Below are 19,481 nucleotides of genomic sequence, written 5' to 3'. Positions count from 1 at the left end.
ATAATCTTTATCAGTTTGTGATCTCTCCCACCTGGACATTAGTGAGAAGGTGGGGTGGGAAGAACACAGAAACTTTTTTGAATCCTGGGATTTGGGTCACAAAGTGTAATGAGACTCAATAACCATGCATGTATAAACATGCTGACTCAAACATCCTAAAATGTTTTTCTCCCTGTGCTAATTTATAGATAATGTTTTACTATATTTGGCAGAATCTCTCCTTTCTACTCACCCCTCCGAAGGCAAATTCACCGTGACACCTATGGTCAAAAACCTTATAAATGTGAGCTCGTTTCTTCCTATATATCAGCCCTTAATGAAGAGTCAAGGTTGTTGAGCCTAAGACGACCCATTATTTGAACATCCAGCGTTATTTGTGTCTGTACACTGACCTCAGTATTGAAGTCCCTGCTTCATTCCTGCAAAGAGAGTGTGTCTCTGTGCCTAGCACATGTGATACAGACATGGGCAGCCCAAGCCAGCCGGAGCATCCTCAAAGAGTCATTTTAAGAGAGAAGCGCCTGGGTGGCTCAGTGGTTTGGGCCACTGCCTTCGGCTCGGGTCATGATCTCGGGGTCCTGGGATCGAGTCCCGCATCGGGCTCTCTGCTCGGCGGGGAGCCTGCTTCCCTCTCACTCTCTCTGCCTGCCTCTCTGCCTATTTGTGATCTCTCTCTGTCATAAATAAATAAAATCTTAAAAAAAAAAAAATCTTTAAAAAAAGAGAGAAGTAGCTGCTTGGACTCCACAGGGGGTTGAACCACCCAACATTCCTGAGTTAAAATAGCATTTGAGACCCACAGTTCCACAGACATGAGCTGGAACCTGAACCCTTTCTCGGCGCACTTGGCTACTATATATATATAGTAATTTTATAGCATCACCACAATCATGGAATTAGCTCGATTCCCCAGCTCCCCTAAGAATAGTGAAACGTGTGAGAAACCCGGGCAATGCCCAGCCCTCAGAGCATTTTTGCCAATCCCTCGTGCCAAGATAGAAATGCCTTTTGGGTGCTCACTCCCTCTATCTGACAAGACAGCTGGTTTTATAAATCCCACTCGGGCCATGGGAGTGGCTTCAGTCGTGCTAATCTCCGTCCCAGGGCTGGTGGGCTCCGCCTAGAGACAGTAGGGCCCCCTTCCATTGGTCCTGCTCTCCTCGTCTGGGTGAAATGAAGAGAAATGGCGTGCTGTAAATTGGGTTTGCTGAGTTTAGAACAGACCTTGGGAGATCCAGGAGGAAGCGGATTCTCTTAAGAAGCATTTCTGAGAAGCCTGGATGCCACAGCAGCCCCCGATTCTGTCCTGGGATTTGGACCGTAGATGTGTGAGGCCTGGGTTCTAGGGCTGACATCGCTTAGACTTAAAAGTTCCTTCTCTTGGAGATTTTCCACCCCTCCCATCTTCCCCTTCCGGGGTTTGGGAAAATTGTGTTTGTGACATCTGCAAAAGGTTTTGTCTATTTCAAGATGTCTTTATATGAGGGCTGCAGGGTTTTAGGAAAGGTATTTGTACTCCATTCTGCTCCCAAACAGTTACCCCCAGATAATACCATCTTCCTTCTGGCATGTACGGCGTATCATGTGTTCTTGTATGTGAACTCCCTTGAACCTTTCATTAACTCCAGTGGTTCCCAAATTATGTTCTCTCTCCAGCATTTGTTTATAACATCTTTTTGGCAGACTAGAGCCCTTTGGGTTCCTCTGTGTGTTTTGTTGCCTTCAAAGCACTTTTTTTTTTTCTTGCTGAATCTTAGTATCACCAACAAGTCCTGCAGAAAATCAAATATTCCTGAATTATCTTCGCTGCATGTGTATCTGGGGGATACAGATGTGATTTGTAGACTCTGTGAAACTCAAATGGCCACAATTTCAGCCCAAGAACCTTTTGGCAGGGGGGAGGGATCAACATAGCTTTTCACTTTGGAAGTTTTGTGGTCCTTTGTCCCCATGCTGCTTTTCTGCAGACCCAAATAATGCTGTAGGCTTTTAAAATCAGACATGGGCTGCACGATGCTTTGTTGAAAACTTCATTTTATTCAGAGGAAAAGAACTCAAATCATAAATAACCTCCTCAAAGGTAATAATAAGAAATAAATGATAATCAGGAACCATGTGAAGGCTTGATTAAAAGTGATAGAATGGGGGCACCTGGGTAGCTCAGTGGGTTAAGCCTTCGGCTCAGGTCATGATCTCAGGGTCCTGGGATCGAGTCCCGCATTGGGCTCTGTGCTCAGCAGGGAGCCTGCTTCCCTCTCTCTCTCTCTGCCTGCCTCTCTGCCTACTTGTGATCTCTCTCTGTCAGGTAAATAAATAAAATCTTTAAAAAAAAGTGATAGAATGATCATTGATTTTTCCTCAACTGTCTGTTTAATGAAATCTTTTATGTTTTGCATTATGTGGGGGTTGTTTGTTTGCCAGGAGGTAGTTTCCAGAGCACAAACTTACTCTATTCCAGCAGCTTCTGAGAAGGTCCCTAGACCCCAGGGTGTAAAAAGCAAAGAGCTAGTGTTGTGTGTCAAACCTGTTATGAGATTTATCTGTTCGCAGAAGGTCTCCCTCTGATGATCACCCAGGGTTTGCAGCCAGAGGAACATTTAGAAAAGTTTCATTGTTTTCTTTTGAAAGATTGCTAAGATGTATTTCCAAGGCCATAAATACTCTGTAGGATGCGTCAGAATTTCACTTTGTACTTCAGCCTTTGAGTCTGAATAATTTCATGCTCTCAGTTAAGTCTTGCCATCGTGGGGCTCCGTTGCTCCAGCCTTCTGCTCCAGCGAAGGAAGGGAAATCACCCCAGTTTGACAGAGAAGGGGGGTGCTTGGAAATGGGAGGAGACTTTAACTGTTTGTTCTCCTTTACAGAGAAAAGTTGGAGAATTTTTTTTTCTTCTATGGCCAAAAAAATCCCTTTTGTTAATTCTAAACTTTATACTTTCTGAGAATGTAGCCTACTGAGACACAATTAATTGATATCAAATTTCTGTAAATTTCTGTAAGCTGGAGTTGGAGAGTTTAATAAAAGACTATGTTATAAACCAATTATACTCGGTAAAAGAAAAAAAAAGGAAGGGGAAGCGCTTTACAAAAATTGGGTGACCAAGAGAATTGTGTGTGAGAAGCCTTGAGGACAAGGGGAATGTATTTCAGGCCCTCTCCCCACCGCAGATCTGCAGCCACATGGCCTTCTCTTCTGCAGGGACCTCTGTCTAGGAAGCACTGAGTTTCTGGTACGACTGGTCAGGGATGAGAGAGACTCCTGTGGGTTTGTCTCCCTTCATCCCACGCAGCTGCTGCCCTGTGATAGTTCACCCATCCTGCTGGCCGGGGACAGGGCCAATAGTATCTTTTTACTTGAAGGGACTTTTGCTCATGTGCAAAAGTAAAACATGTGTCTTTAAAAATCATTGTCTTTGGAGAAACTCGGAGCACTTCCCGAGTGTCTGCCTTTCCCGGCCAGGCCGGTAGGGGGCGCCAGTCTACTTGGGAAGCCGGGGCAGCGGGCGCCAGCCACAGCGGTCCTGTCCCTCGGTCCTGGTCCTCGCACGCAGCCTCTGGGAAGCCATCAGCTTGCCGGCTTCCAGGCAGAGTCCCTCCGTCCTCCAAGGCCCCCTCTTGCTCTAGGGAAGGGCTAACTTGCTGACTTCTCTAACATGACAGTCACGACGCATGAGCCATAAGCTCAGAAGACTAACACTAAGGGCAGGAAGAAGCAGGGACCACCAGGTTACCCGGAGATTGTACGAACCAAGAAGCAGGCTCTGGGGGTTGGTTTGGTTTTGTTGTTTGTTTTCAGTACAGCAGCATTCTGGAAGCATTTGATGTAAGCAGGCCAACAGCCGTCACATGTCACTATGCCTTGGGCTTTAGAGCCTCGTAAAATAATTCCAGGTCACCAAGAGAACAGAATTCCACAGGGTTTGGTTAGGCAGTCAGGGAAACAACATAGACCTGACTGCCTACACAAATTACACACACATGGCTTCCTTACAGGGGTTGTGTTAAAAAATAAACTTCAGGGGACCCTGGGTGGCTCAGTTAGTTAAGCGTCTGGCTCTTGGTTTTGGCTCAGGTCATCTCACCATCCGGGACCCAAGCCCTCTGTGGGGCTCTGCACTCGGCAGGGAGTCGGCTTGGGATTCTCTCTCTCCCTCTCCCTCTGTGTGCATGTGCTCTCCTGCTCTCTCTCTCTCTCCTCTCTCTCAAACAAAAAAATCGTCAAAGGAATACTTTCCTCCATCATTATGCCAGATAAACAATATTATCCGACTTCTATTAGGTACCTATTAGTTCCTGGCAAGCCCCTTAGAAATACGAAGTTTAATTAGAGGGGGAGGGACTGAATGATAATGGCATACGGTTGGATCTTTGCAAACTGTGAACCATGTGCTGGGTTTGAGAGAGCTCAGCCAGCACCAGGCCTGGAGACAGCCGTCCGTACACTGAACGCTGTCGTGGCGTGCAATCCAGAACGTGCCCTTAGACGCATGGAAGAACATCACTGCACGTCTTATAGCCCAACCCTACGTTGGGAGCCAAGCCCTTCAGACGTTTCGTAGGGATCACAGTTTTATTTTTTTCTGCCCCCCCCTCCCCCCGACTAGACCATTAGCTTCTAGGCCGACAGAATTCATTATTTTGCCCCTGGTCCTTAGCCCTATACCAGGCACTTAGTATGTGCTCTAGGCATCATTCTTGAGAGAAGAGCCCGTACCACTGTGAGCAATATGGGACAGTATCTCCGAAATCCCAGATTGCATGAAACTCCTCACCCCAACCACAGATACCACAGGACGCGAAGGCACATTCCAGCACAGACTCTAAGGGGGACACAGGGTGCAAGGAGGCACTCCCGCTCCCAAGGGCCTCAGGGTCCTACGGTGGGGACAGACATAAGAAAACAGCGCAGCAAGTCCGTGCCTCGGGGGCTGGAGAGAGTTTGTAGAGGGGACTGGACGGCGCTCAAACTATGTCGAAAGCAAGGTGAAGGGCGGCTGTTTAAAAGGGAAGGACAGTCCAGGGCAGGGGCTCTGAGGCCCACACACGCTCCGGAGAGATGACGACACGTAGACACAGCTGAGGGCCTCGGGCTATCCTCCCCAGGGTGGAAGAAGGTCACAGAGAGAGCGTAAGCTGCAGAGCTCTGGAGATCCACCCCTGGCAGGCACGTTGAGCAAGGTGTGTGTGTGGGGTGGGGGGGCAGTGGGCAGAGTGGCAGAGGAGGTCAGGGCAGGGACTCGGGTGGGCAGAGGGCACCCGTGCGAGGCTTCCCTTAGGACTGACGGCATCTGGTGCCTGGCTGGAGGTCGGGAGCTGGCTGGGAAGCAAAGGCGGGGACTCAGGCTTATCCCCAGGATTCTGGCTTGGCGGCTGCTGGGTTCTTCTTGCTGAGGCTTGGAATACAAGGGAGAAGGGGGACGGGGATGGAAGGGCAAGTCGTGAATTGCTTTCGGACATTCTGAGGGGAATCGAAATCATTAGATTGTACCTAAAATATGGGTTCACAGGACACCTGGATGACTCAGTCTGTTAAGCATCTGCCTTTGGCTCAGGTCACGATCCCAGTGTCCTGGGAATTGAGCCCGCTCAGTGGGGAGCCTGCCTCCTCCTCTCCCCCAGCTTGTACTCTCTTTCTCACTCTATCTTAAATAAATAAAATCTTAAAATAAAAAAACGGGCGCATATCACACTCAGATTGTTGCCGCTACAGGTCTGGGCTATAGATTTGGGCAGGAAGAGCGAGAAAAGGAACAACAGAAGAACCCGGAGAACGTGTGCAGTTAGGGAAGGACAGGCCATGGGACTGGGAGGAGGTAGGAGGAGAGGCCAGAAAGTACCCGAGTGTCAACCGGACGATCGGGCCACTGAGTGAAGCCTGGTGGTGGGCCGAAGCGATCAGGATGTTCCTTGGACCTCTCAGGGTCTCTGGAACATGAAAGACCCAGGACAGTGGCGGTGGAAGGTGCTTCTGGCCATCACCTCTGCGTCTGTGTGCAAACCCAGGATCTGAAAGCCGAGCACACAGGGTCCAGTCCTTCTGCCGCATTCAGCAGTGACACAAACAAGCAAACATTTCAGTGCGGATGGTGAACAGCCTTGACTCTTCAGGTGTCCTGCCAGCAAGGACCTTTCAAACACCCAAGGACACCGAGACATGAGTGCTGTCTTCTCTCCCGCCTGTCCACTGGGCTGCTGCTCTCTGCTGAGCAAGGCCTTTTAACTAGCCTGGAGTGCGGTGCATGGTCTTGCCATCCTTCTCCGCGTGCCGACTCTGCAATATCAAAGGAGAAATCGAGGATGAAAGTTCTTTAAAATCCCGGGCCAGGAGCATCTCCTGCCGCAGCAGGGACGTGCAGCCGTCTGTCTGGAAACACCGGATCCGTGTGTCTGGGCTCAGCCGTTTGCGGCAGGATTCTAACACGTTGTGGATGAGGTTCTTGCAGGGAAAGGGCCTCCCTCTGCTGGGGATTCATCTTGGGCCATCGAGAACCGTCCTCAAGAACAGCAGGTGTCACTCAGTCCAGGGACCTGTTAGCCGCAAGCCCCTGGGGCTGGAGCACAGTGCCCCGGCTGCGGGCTTCCCCAGAGAGCAGAGCCCCCCGCCTGCTGGTGCGATGCTGGAGGGCTCCCCACCCCACCCCCCCAATGCCCTGCCCAGGTTCTGCCACCCTCCGGGCGGGGCTCCAAGGCCTCCTGGCTTCCTGGGCACACTGCCTATCACATAGCGTGCCCAGGACTGCCGAGCCTGCCCAAAAAAGCAGAGCACACTACAGCCGGTTTCCAAAAACATGTCTCCAGGGAGCAAAAGAATAAAGGGCTCCTCTTCCTCCTCCGTGGAGAAGTCTTTCTCACTCACCGCCTCTTCCGAGTTGGCGCGGGTCCTGCAGTTGTGTTTGCAAGCATCGCAACGGCAGGATCCAATTTCCCACGGGAGCAAACATTCTCACCAAGTGGGTTTCTAGCCCGTGCTTGTTGTCCTTATCCCGGGGACAGCTCCTACGGGGACAACAGGGCGAAACAGGCCCCACTTCCTAGATGTAGAGACATGGGGAGGAGGGGCACCCGGCTCCGCCAGCTGGAGCAGGCAGAGCCCAGAGATAACCCCAGGTCCTGGTCCGAAGGGTCTCACCCAATAGCTTTTCACTTTGCCTGCCCACCCTAGGGCCGGCAGTCAACACTCTCAAGGCTGCAGTTAGGTTTCAGAACAAAAACAAAAAATAAGCCAGATTGCTGGAATCCTGTCTTTTTTTTTTTTTTTTTTAAAGAGAGAGTGGGGAGGCAAGCACAAGCAGGGGGAGCAGCGGAGAGAGAGGAGGAAGCAAACTCCCCGCTGAGCAGGGAGCCCGATGTGGCACTCAGTTCCAGGACCCTGGGGCCATGACCTGGGCTGAAGGCAGATGGTTGTTTGTTTGTTTGTTTAAGATGTTTGTTCATTTGCCAGGGAGAGAGAGAGAGAGAGAGAGGGAGAGAGAGAGCACAAGCAGGGGGAGCAGCAGGCAGCGTGAGAAGGAGAAGCAGGCTCCCCGCTGAGCAGGGAGCCTGACATGCGACATGATCCCAGAACCCTGGGATCATGACCTGAGCGGAAGGCAGCCACTTAACCACCCAGGCGTCCCTACAGGCAGATGCTTAACCGACTGAGCCACCCAGACATCCGGATATGCTCTCATTTAAACTAAAATGATGAAGCTGTAATGGCCAGCGGCAGGGAACGCTATGACTGAACAGAAACCACACCCCTGGTGTGTTGGGCCGCCACGGAGAGAGAGTGTGGACGTGGCCTTCCAGCTACACAGTCATTCAGAAGACACGAAGCCGCATTCACGAACTGAAATGCACTCAGCCAGCCCTGGGTGTTTTACAGGAGAAAGCTGGAACTTTGACGCTTGTCTCGCTGCGTACGCCGGTGCTCAGCATGACCGGAGTGCTCAGCCCTGCTGTTTATACACTCGCACCACACACATGGGGCAGACCTCCAGGCCGGTGCCCACCCTCTCCCGCACATAGAGTGTACGCGGGCTTCTTGCCTATTGCTAAAGCCGGTGCAGCAATTCGCAGAGTACAATTAATTTTTCATCAATCACCTTGACCCCTAAGGAACTCATCACACCAATGAGGCCAGAGATGAACATTTCAGCTTCAACATAACTCCGTGTAAAAATAGAACCTAAGACGTGGACGGGAGTGGACTCATGACCAGGAGATGGTCTTCCGCGACCGCTACCAGACACACAGAAGGCCTAGGGATTAAACGCAGCCTAAGGCCAGGATGCCTGGGTTGGTTCCCGCTCACCTCATAGCTGTGTGACGATGGGCAAGTCATCACCCTCTCTGTTCCTTCATTTGTAAAATTAGATCATAGTAGCTACCTTGCAGGGTGGTGAAAAGGATTACATGAGTTAATATAAGTAAAGGCTTAGTGCAGCGCTTGGCACATGGTCATTAATGGCACATTAATCACTGTTAACTGTCATTACTCCCCAGAACACCTTCCCCCAAACACTCGGACCTTCATGCCTCCCATTTCTAGATTCCTCTAAGGTTCAGTTCCCTGCCGTGCAGTCCAGTATTTGAAGACAGGCAGTGCTGCCTTGTGATTCCAGTGTTATTTCAATGTTTGAGTCTTAATGCTGCATCATTGATAGGCAAGAGATCCCTGGTCATAGGAAACATGTCATTTACTTCGGCTGGATTCCTACAACGCACAGCCCCATCCTGGGTAACCGCCAGACACATCAGCACTGCTGGAGTGTGGGCCTCACTACAAACAGGCAGGAACAAATCTGGTGGTCTGGCATCAGATACGGGTGACACACAGCAGCTAGCATGCTAAACAGGAAGACTTGGAGAGACCCCAAAGCCCCCACGCTGAATGTCTATTGGGAGACAATAGCCCCCAATCAGAAACCATCCAGATGCCCTTCCACAAGCAGATGGCTAGACCAACAGCGGTCTCTCCACTCGAAACGGCAAAATTGTAGAAATGGAAAAGGATTAATCGTTGCCAGATGTTACGGAGGGACTCAGAGCAGGGGGGAGGAGCAGCTTGTGGGACCCCTGGAGGATGGGGAAGATCCACCTACATTTTGATGGGGTCACTGTCAACATGCTGGTCGTGGTATCCTGCTGTATGGTTTTGCAAGACATCACTGTCGGGGGAAACTGGGCAAAAGGTACAGGGACCCCTCTGTATAATTGATCACAACCGCATAATCTACAATTGTCTCTAAACCAAATGTTTAATTTTTAAAAAGCTACTTACGGCATTCCCAGCAGAAGCAGGACGAATAGATCGGGTTGCCCACTGATGGGAGAAATATGGCAAGTCTCTTCTAGAAGGGTTTTATTTTTTAGGAAGGAAGTTTGTCGATTATACTTAACATTTTTGTTCCCATTAGTACTTAATCCTTGGGATATATTAATAGCAGTGTTTAGTCATGCGAAACGACATTATTGTCTAACACCGTCAGGATTCACATGGTTTTTTTAAACCGGGAGGAGTCATCGAGAGCTAATCTTTTCCGATTCCCTCATTTCACAGATTCAGAAACTCCGAAGTGACCCAAAGTTACACAGCTAACTAGCAGCTAACTAGCTAACTAGTCCTAGCAGGACTAGGATCCAGTCATCCCAGGATCCAGGCCTGTGCTTCCAACTGCTCTGTATTTTTATTTTCTAAATGCGGCACAATGAGTGGATTTAGATCAATATCCTGAATTACCCCGGTGTCCATGCTTAGGGCCTGAGATGACTCATTGCCCTCCAGCAGGGGTGCCCCTGCCCAGTTATGGGGTTGCTGCTGCTGGTGGGGACAGCAACTGACTCTGAGAATAAACCAGGCTGATAGGCCCCTCACCCTACAAGCGCATAATGGGACCAGAGTGGGAAACGACGGAATAACCCTCGGAGGACTGGCTAGAAAGAAAACAGAGAAAGAAGAAGCTGGGAACAGAGCCAGGATGAGAACCAGCTCTCTGCATCCAGATCAGGGCTTCTCTGAGGAGGGACCCCAGAAATGGTCACCCCAGTGTGAGCTTTTCATCACAGTGTGGCCAGTGGCGGTTATTTAAGTCATCACCAAAGGGGGACGCCAGGCTAGGGACAGAGAAATGGAAACCTAAGTTTCCAGAACACCGATTACCACCCCTGAGCCCCTCCTTGCTGCTGTCTTGACTCAGTTTACCCATTCATACAACAAGGGGTTTGGATTAGCCAGGAAAGCCGCTCCAGATTTTATCCAGAGCTTCCCGTGCAGACTGAACACGCGAACAAACAACTAAAAAATCAGCCTGGCAAAATAAGACTCGTTCAGATCGCCAACCAAGGACAAATGTGTAACAGACCTGAGCCATTTCCCGGGCTTATTAAATCAGCCCTGCTTCCCCATGGGTGGCAGTGGAGATACTGGCTGCAGGGAAGGGAAGGGACGCGGGGAAGGAGCAGTAAAAATTTCACTTTTTGGGAGACGTTTTGTATGTTGCACAAACAGCCCCCACTGCCAAATGAGTCAGAATTTCCGAATGGCATAATTTTAGGGCCTCCTTGTGGTTCCCTCTCTGGGCCACTTCTGAAAGGGAGGCCTCAGGGCGGGGTTTCCTGTGCTCAATTCCAGAGATGCTGGAGGGGCTCTCCCCCCGCACTCCCCTGCATCCTTTGCCAGAATTTTCTTTCCAGAGCAGTTTTCGTCTTTACTCCTTTCTGTAGCCATGGGTAATGCTAAAGATAGAGGTGAAGGTTTACAGCGCCCCTAGTTGCAAACTCCCCCTTTCTCCCGCTTTGATTACTCAGCGCATTCCTGGTCGGTGTGGACTACTCTGGAGTGGAGGAAGACTGCCACAGAATTTACCAAAAAATCACGCCCTGTGCTGATGTCGGGCTCGAGAAGAGCAACGGGAGAGTGTCCTCATGAGTCACCCAGCCCTATAAAGCTGAAGAGAATACTAAGGATGACAATAAATGGACTAATATTGGCACAGAAAATATTTTTATCACATGTATTTTCACCCGTGGAATACTTGCTAGGCCCACTGAAGAGATGAACCCATGTTCTAAGAGGTTACATGGCTTGCTAGGGTTCACCAGTGTTGGAACACAGAGCTGGGTCCGAAGTGTGGGTCTCACAGCTGTGAGGTGGCACTCTGTGCTGTGTGGGGAGGGTTTGGGGGTTTGGGGGGGTCGGTGGGGTCGGGGCATCTCTATGCCCACCACCGCCCCGCTCGAGAGACGATCCCCCGGACACAGAATCATTGCACTGTGAGCTCGTCCTCTGGCAGTAGGCCTCCGTTTCTCGCTCTCCATATCCCCAGGGACTCGCACATAGTAGGTGCTTAGGAAATGTCTGATGATGTGTAACAGAACCTGTCGTGGCCATGCTCTGCCCAGAATAGCTCATATGAATGGGGGGGTCTCACACTACCAGGTGCAAAACCATTCAAGATGGATTCTTATTATCGGGCACATGTAACCAAAGAGGAAACCAAGGGTGAGTAATGAGCAGAAAGTCGCCAGCTCGGGCAGTTTGACACCAGCTTGAGTTCTTTACCCCAACTGTGCTAAACCGTCTCTCCCTGCAGGAAGCTGACTTCTGCTGGCCCGCTGCTCCGCGGTACCAGCAATGCTGGTGGGACCATCTTCCTCCTTGTGCCAAGCACCTGACCTCCATCCTAAGACAGACTCGGGAAACGTTTCCTAACCACCTGGAAGACCTCAGCAGAGATGCAACGAGGAGATGCACGTGAAAGTGTTTGGAAAAACAAAGCATGTTTCCAAATGCCAAGAATCATCATCATTGCTCATTGCTGTCTGGACCTTCAGCTTGGCGGCTGTGACCGCAAGGGTTGTGACAGCCCAGATGGAGGTAGGATGATAATGAAAAACATAATAGGGCACCTAAAACCCAAGGGGAAGCGTGGGAGAGGCCATTTGTGGGCATCTCCTAGGGCCCTGTGCATAATTATAGCTTAATGAACAGAGTTCTGAGTTAGAGGGTGTGACTAACGCCACCGGCATTGTGACTCCTGCTAGGTCTACCCCAGTGTTACTTCTGGGCTGTGGCATTCTGCTTTGCCCTCGGTTAGGAAAAGGCACACACACACCCCCTGCACACACACACACCCCCATTACTATCTGGTCCTGTTTTTCAATTTAATCTTTGTCTTCGGACACCGATTTGTTCAACCAACGAGGATAGAGGACCTGCCAGCCTCACTAAGGAACAGAAGAGGAAAATACCGTCTGGGAAGCCGTAGATCTGGGCCAGCTCCCTAACTCCTCAGGCTCAGCTTTCCTGTTTTCTCTGCAAAATGGGCATCCCCGCACCTGAATTGTGAGGACTGGAGTCCCCTGGTACCCAGGTCCACCAGCTGCGTCCTTAGCGGCTCTTATGCCCACGCACAGGAGACAGAACCATCCGCGAAGCATGTAATTAGGCTGACAAAGATCAAGGCTGGGGTGGAGAGACAGTTCAAAGGGCCTTGGTGTGCCGGGAGCTAAAAGCGAGGGGGCAGATAAGATTCAGACATTCGGCGGCAAGGCTTAAGAGTTGGTGAAGTAGCTGAACAAGGGTGAGAGAACCTGTCTTTGGAGTGGGAGTGCGGCGCTGGGAGGAAAGGGAGACACTTCCCCGGCCTTGCTTGGGTGGGAGGTCCCGATTATGCTAAGAATTCACATTCCTTGCGGCTCACGCACCGTCGCCCCCTCTCGGGATCCTGCCCCCCCCCCATCTGAGCCAGGGGCCCCGAGATCCCGTGCGCGGTGGCTCCAGGCGCTGGGTGGGGGAAGGGACCGGATGGGGCGCCCCCACTGTCAGGCCAGCTGATAGGTGTCACTTCCTTCTCGGATTTCTCGCCTCCGGGAGGAGTGCCCTGCCGTTAGCCCCACCGCGGCTCTTGAGGGGGAAGACCTGCCAGCCCCCGAGCCTTCTCCCCCAAATCTGGACGCCAGAGGAACTCCCTCCCCGATCCCACTTTCTCCGGGGGAGAGGCAGCTCCGTGTCATCCCCAAGGATGAGACCCCGGCAGAGGCAGGCAGGGGTCCGGAGATCCGGGTGGCTCCCGGGCGGGAGTGCGCAGCTCGGGGCGCGGGGCCCGGGGTGAAGATGGGGAGCCCCCACGGCCGCGATCCCTCCCTCCGAGGGGTCTGCGATTGGACGCCGGGGGGCTGGGGCGGTGCACCGGGGGCCTCCGCGGAGCCGGGCGCGTCCTTCCTCAGCCCTGCGGGGTGGCACTGCCCGAGGGCGGCTCCCACAGCAGGTCCCCGAGGGGACTGGGCGGGGCTGGGGGCGAGTGTCCCGCCCCGCCCCGGCCCCGCCCCTCTCCGGAGCCGCCCGGGACGCAGGGAGGAGGGCGGCTGGGCCAGAGCTGCCCGCGGCGCCGCGCTCCTGCACGCTCCGGACCGGGTAAGTGGCACGGGACCCGGAGGCCGAGCCGGGGCGGGGAGGGTCGGGGCCGCAGCCCCCCCACCCAGCCGCGACGCTCCCCCAGGGGCATGGGTCGCGGAAAGTCTAGGGGACCCGGGGAGGCGCGCCGGACGCGGGGGCGGGGGCCCTGGCGTGACAGCTGCGGGCGGGCGGGTATTTTTAGTTTAAACCCAACCGTTCCCTGCCGCCTGCGAAGTCCCCGAGCCTTTCCGCTCCCCGAGCCGGGAGGTGCGGCCCCCAGAAAAAGCCCCTAAGCCTTGAGCAGCGTGTCCCCGGCGGGCCGGGCGCCGCCTCCCGTCTTCGCTCAGCCTCCGCTTGGGGCCAGGGGACCTGTCACTGCGGACACGCGCCGCCGCGGCGTGTCCCGGGCCTGGGCAGTAAACGCGGGCGGGAATCCCCGGTCCCGGCGACCACGCGCACTCCTCCTCGTAGTACCTGAGGCAGCCCAGAGCCCGCGTGCTAGAAGGGGGAGGTCGCCCCAGGCTGCCTCGGTTTCCTTCACACACCTCCTGCCGGCTGTGCAGCTCTGGGCAAGCCCCTTGGCGTCTCTGAGCCTCATGCCACGTCTCTCAAGGAGGACCTAGCGAGCCAAAGATCTCTTGCACGGCCTGAGCGTGACCCAAATGGATGCTGCTGACTCCCCTCAGGGTCTTCAGATCTTGAGTCTAGATGGGGCACCTGGTGGAGATAACCAGGTGGTCCGCCCAGGAGCACGTGAGTGCCCCACGCAGCTCAGCCTACCTCTGCCTGTGGTGGCTGATAATGAATGTTACTATTTTATCACTTTGCTCCTAAACCTCTGGCCCGAGGCTGCCCTGAGACCCTCTCCCAGGTCTCCAAAGGGATCACTTCCTCCTGGTACCAGTGGGGGAGACCCATGTGCCCAGGAAGCATGCCCCATCCCAGGTGAGAGAGGGCAGGGGGAGACATGGGGAAGAGAGACCGTTCGCCCACAAAAAGGAGGACGTCACAAAAATCACAGCCCTTCTGAGCGTGGCGGGACAGCCTTCTTCATCCACCCATGAGAGAGAAAGCAGGCCCGGAGATGAGGAGTGGTTTGCCCAGAGCTGCACGACCAAGAACAGAAGCTGGCTCTCTCCAAGGGTCAGGCCCTGCCTCCTGCACAGCCAGAGCCCCTGGGGGTCAGGAGCTGGGAGGCGGGAGGGACAAGCTGGTGCCAACGGGTTGTTTTGCTCAGTTTCCTGTAACCGTGCCCGAGCGAGGCTCTCTGACACGTGTGGGTCTGCACATTCCTCAAGCAGGACCGCACTGTCACAGCTGCGCCAAGCCTGCCGGCCCCAGGACGCCGTTTTCAGCGAGGGAGGCCCTTCTGGGGGCAGCTGGAGGGCGGAGTGGGATGGGGAAGCTTATTTCTGGAACTTCTGTCTTGCTGGGGATCCTGAGGAGGCTGGAGGATTTGCTAGTGGCCCTGAAGGGAGGTCTGAGAATCCAGGCTCTGGTTTCTGCCCCAGGATGCAGGCTGGCCCCCTGTGGGTGCCCGCTTTGGGGTGAGTTTGAACTCCTTGCATCTCCATGGGAACAACCAACCCTCTCTCCCAGCTGCTTTGCATGTTCTGTAACCGCTGAAGACCTGTTCTTGTCTGTGTGGCGGCGAGGCCTCGTCATGCCACAGCCTGGGGATGGGACAGCTGGGGGATCCTGGCGTGGCTGCAGGGTGACCTCCGCTCTGGGGAGGTAAGACTGGACAGGTCCAGCATGACCCCCTAAAAATGGTGGAGCCCCTGAGAGCCAAAAAGGTAACAGGGCCTCCCGTGTGGCCCAGCTGTTATGAACAGGGGTGGCCACGTTAGACCCCCTGGGTCCCGTGCAGCTTTGGCCATGAAAAAGTCACTTCACCTTTCAGAGCTTACATTTTTTTCCCCATGAGAAGGGGGTGACCATAATGTCCCCATCTTGGGTGCTGTGAGCATTAAATGAGGCATTCCGTGAACAGCATTTTGCATCAGTCTGGACACAGCACATGCAAACAGCTGTCACAGTTTACTGTGATGGAGCCCATGGCAGGGGGACACCTGAGTCCCCTCTGCCCACCACAGCTCTGCCCTTTCCTCTCTGCCTTGAAAACCCATGTCTGTCCGGTGGCAGGTGGCCCTGGAGCCTTTGCACCCCTGAAAGCTGGTCTTTGACCCAGGTAGAGAGATTGGAGGGGACCTGCCAGGGGACCCCACGTGTCTGTGGGCTCTCAGGAAGCATTTCCTGTCTCTCCTATGGCCCTGACCGCAGCCCTGGCTGCCACTGCTGGCCCATTTACAGACGAGGGGACAGATGCAGAGGCCGGGAGTGGCAGAGCAGGATTTGAACTCGGGGCCATTGACCTGCTGCTCTTCATTACACCCCGCAGTGGGTCTCAAAGGAAGGACTGTGACCCTCAGGAGAATAGTATTGATGAGGCAGGACCCTGGTTATCACTAAGACATTGGTATCTGCTGGAAAAGAATGGATTCTGAACTTTTTCTCCTTGCAACATCAAAACGTAGCTCAGCAGGGGCCCCCAAGAGAGAAACCTGGAAGGAGGAGATGGAAGTTCTGGAATTGTCTGCTCTGACCCTCTCCACGTCCCCCCCCCCCCCCAGCCAAGGAATCATAGCCTTGGGATCTGGGGACAGCGTTGGTGGGGCTGAGCAGCTAGGAAGCAGATGGGGGACAGTCCCAGGCGCCCAAGCCTCGGTTTGGTCATCTCTAAAGTAGAGATATGAGGCCTCCACACCTCCCTGTGGGGTTGCTGTGGGGGATAAATGAGACAATGGGGGACAAGGCTCAGCAGAATGCCCCGCAGGGTGGGGACACATCGTAGGAGGAATTACCATGGTTTTATCACTACTAATCCTAGTGTCACCGGAACAATGTGCCACGGCCTGCCCCTCTGGCCTGGATTTCTAGTTTGCATACTCTGGGCAGGGAATCCCAGCATCTCCGAAATGCTTTGAAAGGCTGGCAGAGGGCTGCTAAGTACGAACGTCAGCACACGAATGCTAACCGTGAGTTGCTTAGCAATGCGTATATGGCAGGTAGAGCAATGGCGAAGTGGGGCAAGTGATCACCTTTCATGAGTCAGAGATGACCATTGCGGGGGGCATTGGGGTGGGGCTAAGGGGGTTGGGAGGGTCATGGGGTCTGTGAGAAAGGAATGTACCCTGTAATTGTTGGTAAGGACATGTAGGTTTTCGGTGCGCCTCTCTACATAAATCCTGTGCCACAGATTTAAGCAGATTTTATAAAAGGCAGGGGAAAACCAAACCCAGGGTGGTTATCTTCGGAGGGGAAGAGGGCACAGGGCAAGGGAGATGCACCCTCGCTGGCATCCATCACGTTCTGTTTCTTCTGTCGAGTGGTACGTTCGTGGGTACTCTTTTAAAATAATTTTATGCTTCTTCGTTGACAAGTATGTATCTGATTCCACACACACACGCACACACACACATATTCCATTGTGGATATCAAATCTTACATGCAAATAAGATGAAAAGGTAATATGAAATATGAAACGTTTCACGAAGCCCTCTTAGGAAATCGGACTCTTTCCATGGATTCGATGTTAATCCGGCTGGATTTAAGAAATAAAACACAGACAAATCCTAGTGTAGGACAGACACATGGTTTCCTCTTCTGGAGAAATCATCTCCCTCTTCTGAAGTCCTAACAGCTAGAAGATGGTGTGAACACAGCAGTCTCAGGTTGTCAACAGGAGTTTCTAAAGTCTCCGTGTAATGATTTATGCTTATGAATCAGAAAGTCCTGAAATGTTTGAGCTGGGAGGGACCTCGGGTCACCTGGCCCAACCTGCTGGTTTTATGGCTAATGGAAGTGCCCGGCCAAGGTCAACATTAGGCACATCGGCAGGGAAGACAGCTCACTCTGGGCTCCCACACCTGTGTGACTCTCATCAGGACCCCACCTGCCACACCCAGGCCACCACGGTGACAAGGGTCATGGCCGCCTCCTCGGGACAGGCAGAGAAAGGGGTGGCTACACTAACGCGATCATTTTAATTCTTACAAAGTCAGAAAAAACTACAGTGTGCCATGACCACACACATGACCACTTCCAGAACTTCCGTGAACACAGACGATCATGATCATGTCATCCAAGGGCGTACATAAGCAGTACCCACACTCTCCTTCACTACGAAACCCTCCTAGCACAGTCCCTCGTGTTCCTCCTGGTCTTTTGGGGGCACACTTAATCTACTCATAAGTCGTCAAAACAGCTTACTGCGCTGGGTGTGCTTGCCCCCATTTTTCAGTTGGGGGAAACAGGGTCAGAGAGGTTGAATGCCTCGCCCCAAATCCCAGGGCAGGTAAGGCCTGGAGCCGGAGTCCCACCCAGAGGAAGAACTGAAAAGACAGAAACTGTTTTGCGTGTGCTGTGTTGTGAATGTGTCCTTTGCTCCCCACAAGCTGTAGTTCCTGGTGGCCCAGCCCAGCGGGCAGGTCATGGGGACATGCTCTGGTCGAGCGTATTTGGGCGGTGTCTGCCCACCTGTCAGATCGCAGAAGGCTCTGGAGGCTGCTGGCTCTAACTGCCACGTCTTCCTGCTTATGACGGAGCAGGACAGCAGTGTGCTGAGACTTGGGGAATCCATCCCATTTTTGACCCTGGAGCTCCCTTCAATTCCGGGCCACCTTCCTTCTGCCCAGATCACAGCTGTTTTTCAGGCCTTCTCTCTGCAGAGGCCAGTGGGGCTCGAGGTGCCGGGGGGGCCCCAGGACTGATGCGTTCGGTGGTGGTTCTCCTGATCTGCAGCCGGCGCAGAGGCGGCTGTGTGTCCAGCCCGTGCGCTCACCTGTGCAGTTGAGACCAGGGCTGGTCCCCTTCCTTGCTCTGTTTCCTGCGGCCAGTTGTGGCACCGTGAGCCCTTCTGTCATGTGCCTGTCGGGGCTGGTGGTGCCTCCCCACCGGGCAAGGCTTATGCCCCAGCCAGGCGGCTTTCAGAGGCTGGGAAACAAGCCCTGCCTGTCTGTGCCCGCGGAGATTGTGTGTGCAGTGTTCGCGAAGGGTATGCAAGTGACAGCTGCGGCGGAGAATAAGAGCCAGCCCGAGCCCTGTCTTCATCTCCTCTGGGCCTCTAATTTTCCCCATGGGGAAACAGAGTCTCAGTGAGCGGCAGTGCCTGCCCCAGGTCTCTCTGGTGCCTTGGGGCCCATCTGGGATCTGAGATCGCGTCTTCTGGTCCCTGGCCGGTACTCTTCCCTCGAAGCCGCCTTCCCTAAAAGTCTGTTTCGTCTGCATTTGTGCCATAACACCAGGCGGGCTGGGTGGACGATGTAGACAGACTCGTCTTGGGGGTTAGGCCGTCTGGCTCATCACGAGGCCGGCATAGAAGAGGTAGCCCCTGGAGTCACGGGTGGGCCTCTAATTAAGCCAAGAGTTTTCTTTGAGGTCTGGAAAGGGCTGAGCCCCTCCCTAGTGACATTTGGTGAACGGATACAGCAGGCTGACTAACTGCGGGTAGCCTCTTTCCTTGTTCTTTCAAAGAGCTGGCCCTTCTTTGATGATGGGAGGTGCTGGCCAGTCCCCAGGCACACTGACCTTCGCCTGGGCCAGTCTCAGCATCCTGCCCTTCGAAATGGGAGGTTGAAATTAGGAGAGCTCCAAGGTGCCTTGAAGTCTGGATGTCCTCTCATCCAAGAGCCATGGCCTCGAAGGAGGTGTCTAGGGACATCCGAGTCTCCCACTGCGATCTACCCACCCTAGGGGAGACCAGGTTACTTAAGCAGGTGAGTCCACACCTGTCCCCTCCAGGGACTCCCCCTTGCTTTGAGGACTAAGTCCCAGACCCCCAGGCTGCCCAGCTGGCCTTTTGGGCTTTCTACCACCTGGGCTACCTCCTGGTCCCACGAGGCCACAAACCCATCGTGGACTTTCCCCGCCTCCAGACCTGTCCCCCTCCCCCAGCTCCTCCCCACCAACACCTGCTGGATATCTCCTCCTCCTAGAAGCCTGCCTCAGGGCACCCAGCGGGGTTGAGGGTTTGTTTTCCTGTTCCCACTGTACTTTCCATTTGGTGTTTGAATTTCAGCTTTCAGGTCTGATTCCACAAGGAT

The 19,481-nt window shown here is 53.6% G+C and overlaps 1 protein-coding gene across 3 annotated transcripts in view; it reads left to right on the top strand.

Annotated features, from left to right (window-relative positions):
• Positions 1 to 13,073: 13,073 nt before the first annotated feature.
• SYNE3 (spectrin repeat containing nuclear envelope family member 3) overlaps positions 13,074 to 19,481 on the top strand; it is a 93,326-nt gene continuing 86,918 nt past the window's right edge. For 2 of the 3 annotated variants that reach the window (XM_046007433.1, XM_046007432.1), the window contains exon 1: positions 13,281 to 13,395. The gene's annotated coding sequence lies outside the window, so the exon portion shown is untranslated. Of the gene's footprint in view, positions 13,396 to 19,481 lie in introns of all 3 variants that reach the window. The other variant, XM_046007434.1, reaches the window with a different exon arrangement.

Source organism: Meles meles, chromosome 6, assembly GCF_922984935.1.
Source record: "Meles meles chromosome 6, mMelMel3.1 paternal haplotype, whole genome shotgun sequence".
NCBI lineage: Eukaryota > Metazoa > Chordata > Mammalia > Carnivora > Mustelidae > Meles > Meles meles.
Note: the sequence above shows the minus strand (reverse complement) of the source record. Positions and strands in the feature narration are given on the sequence as shown.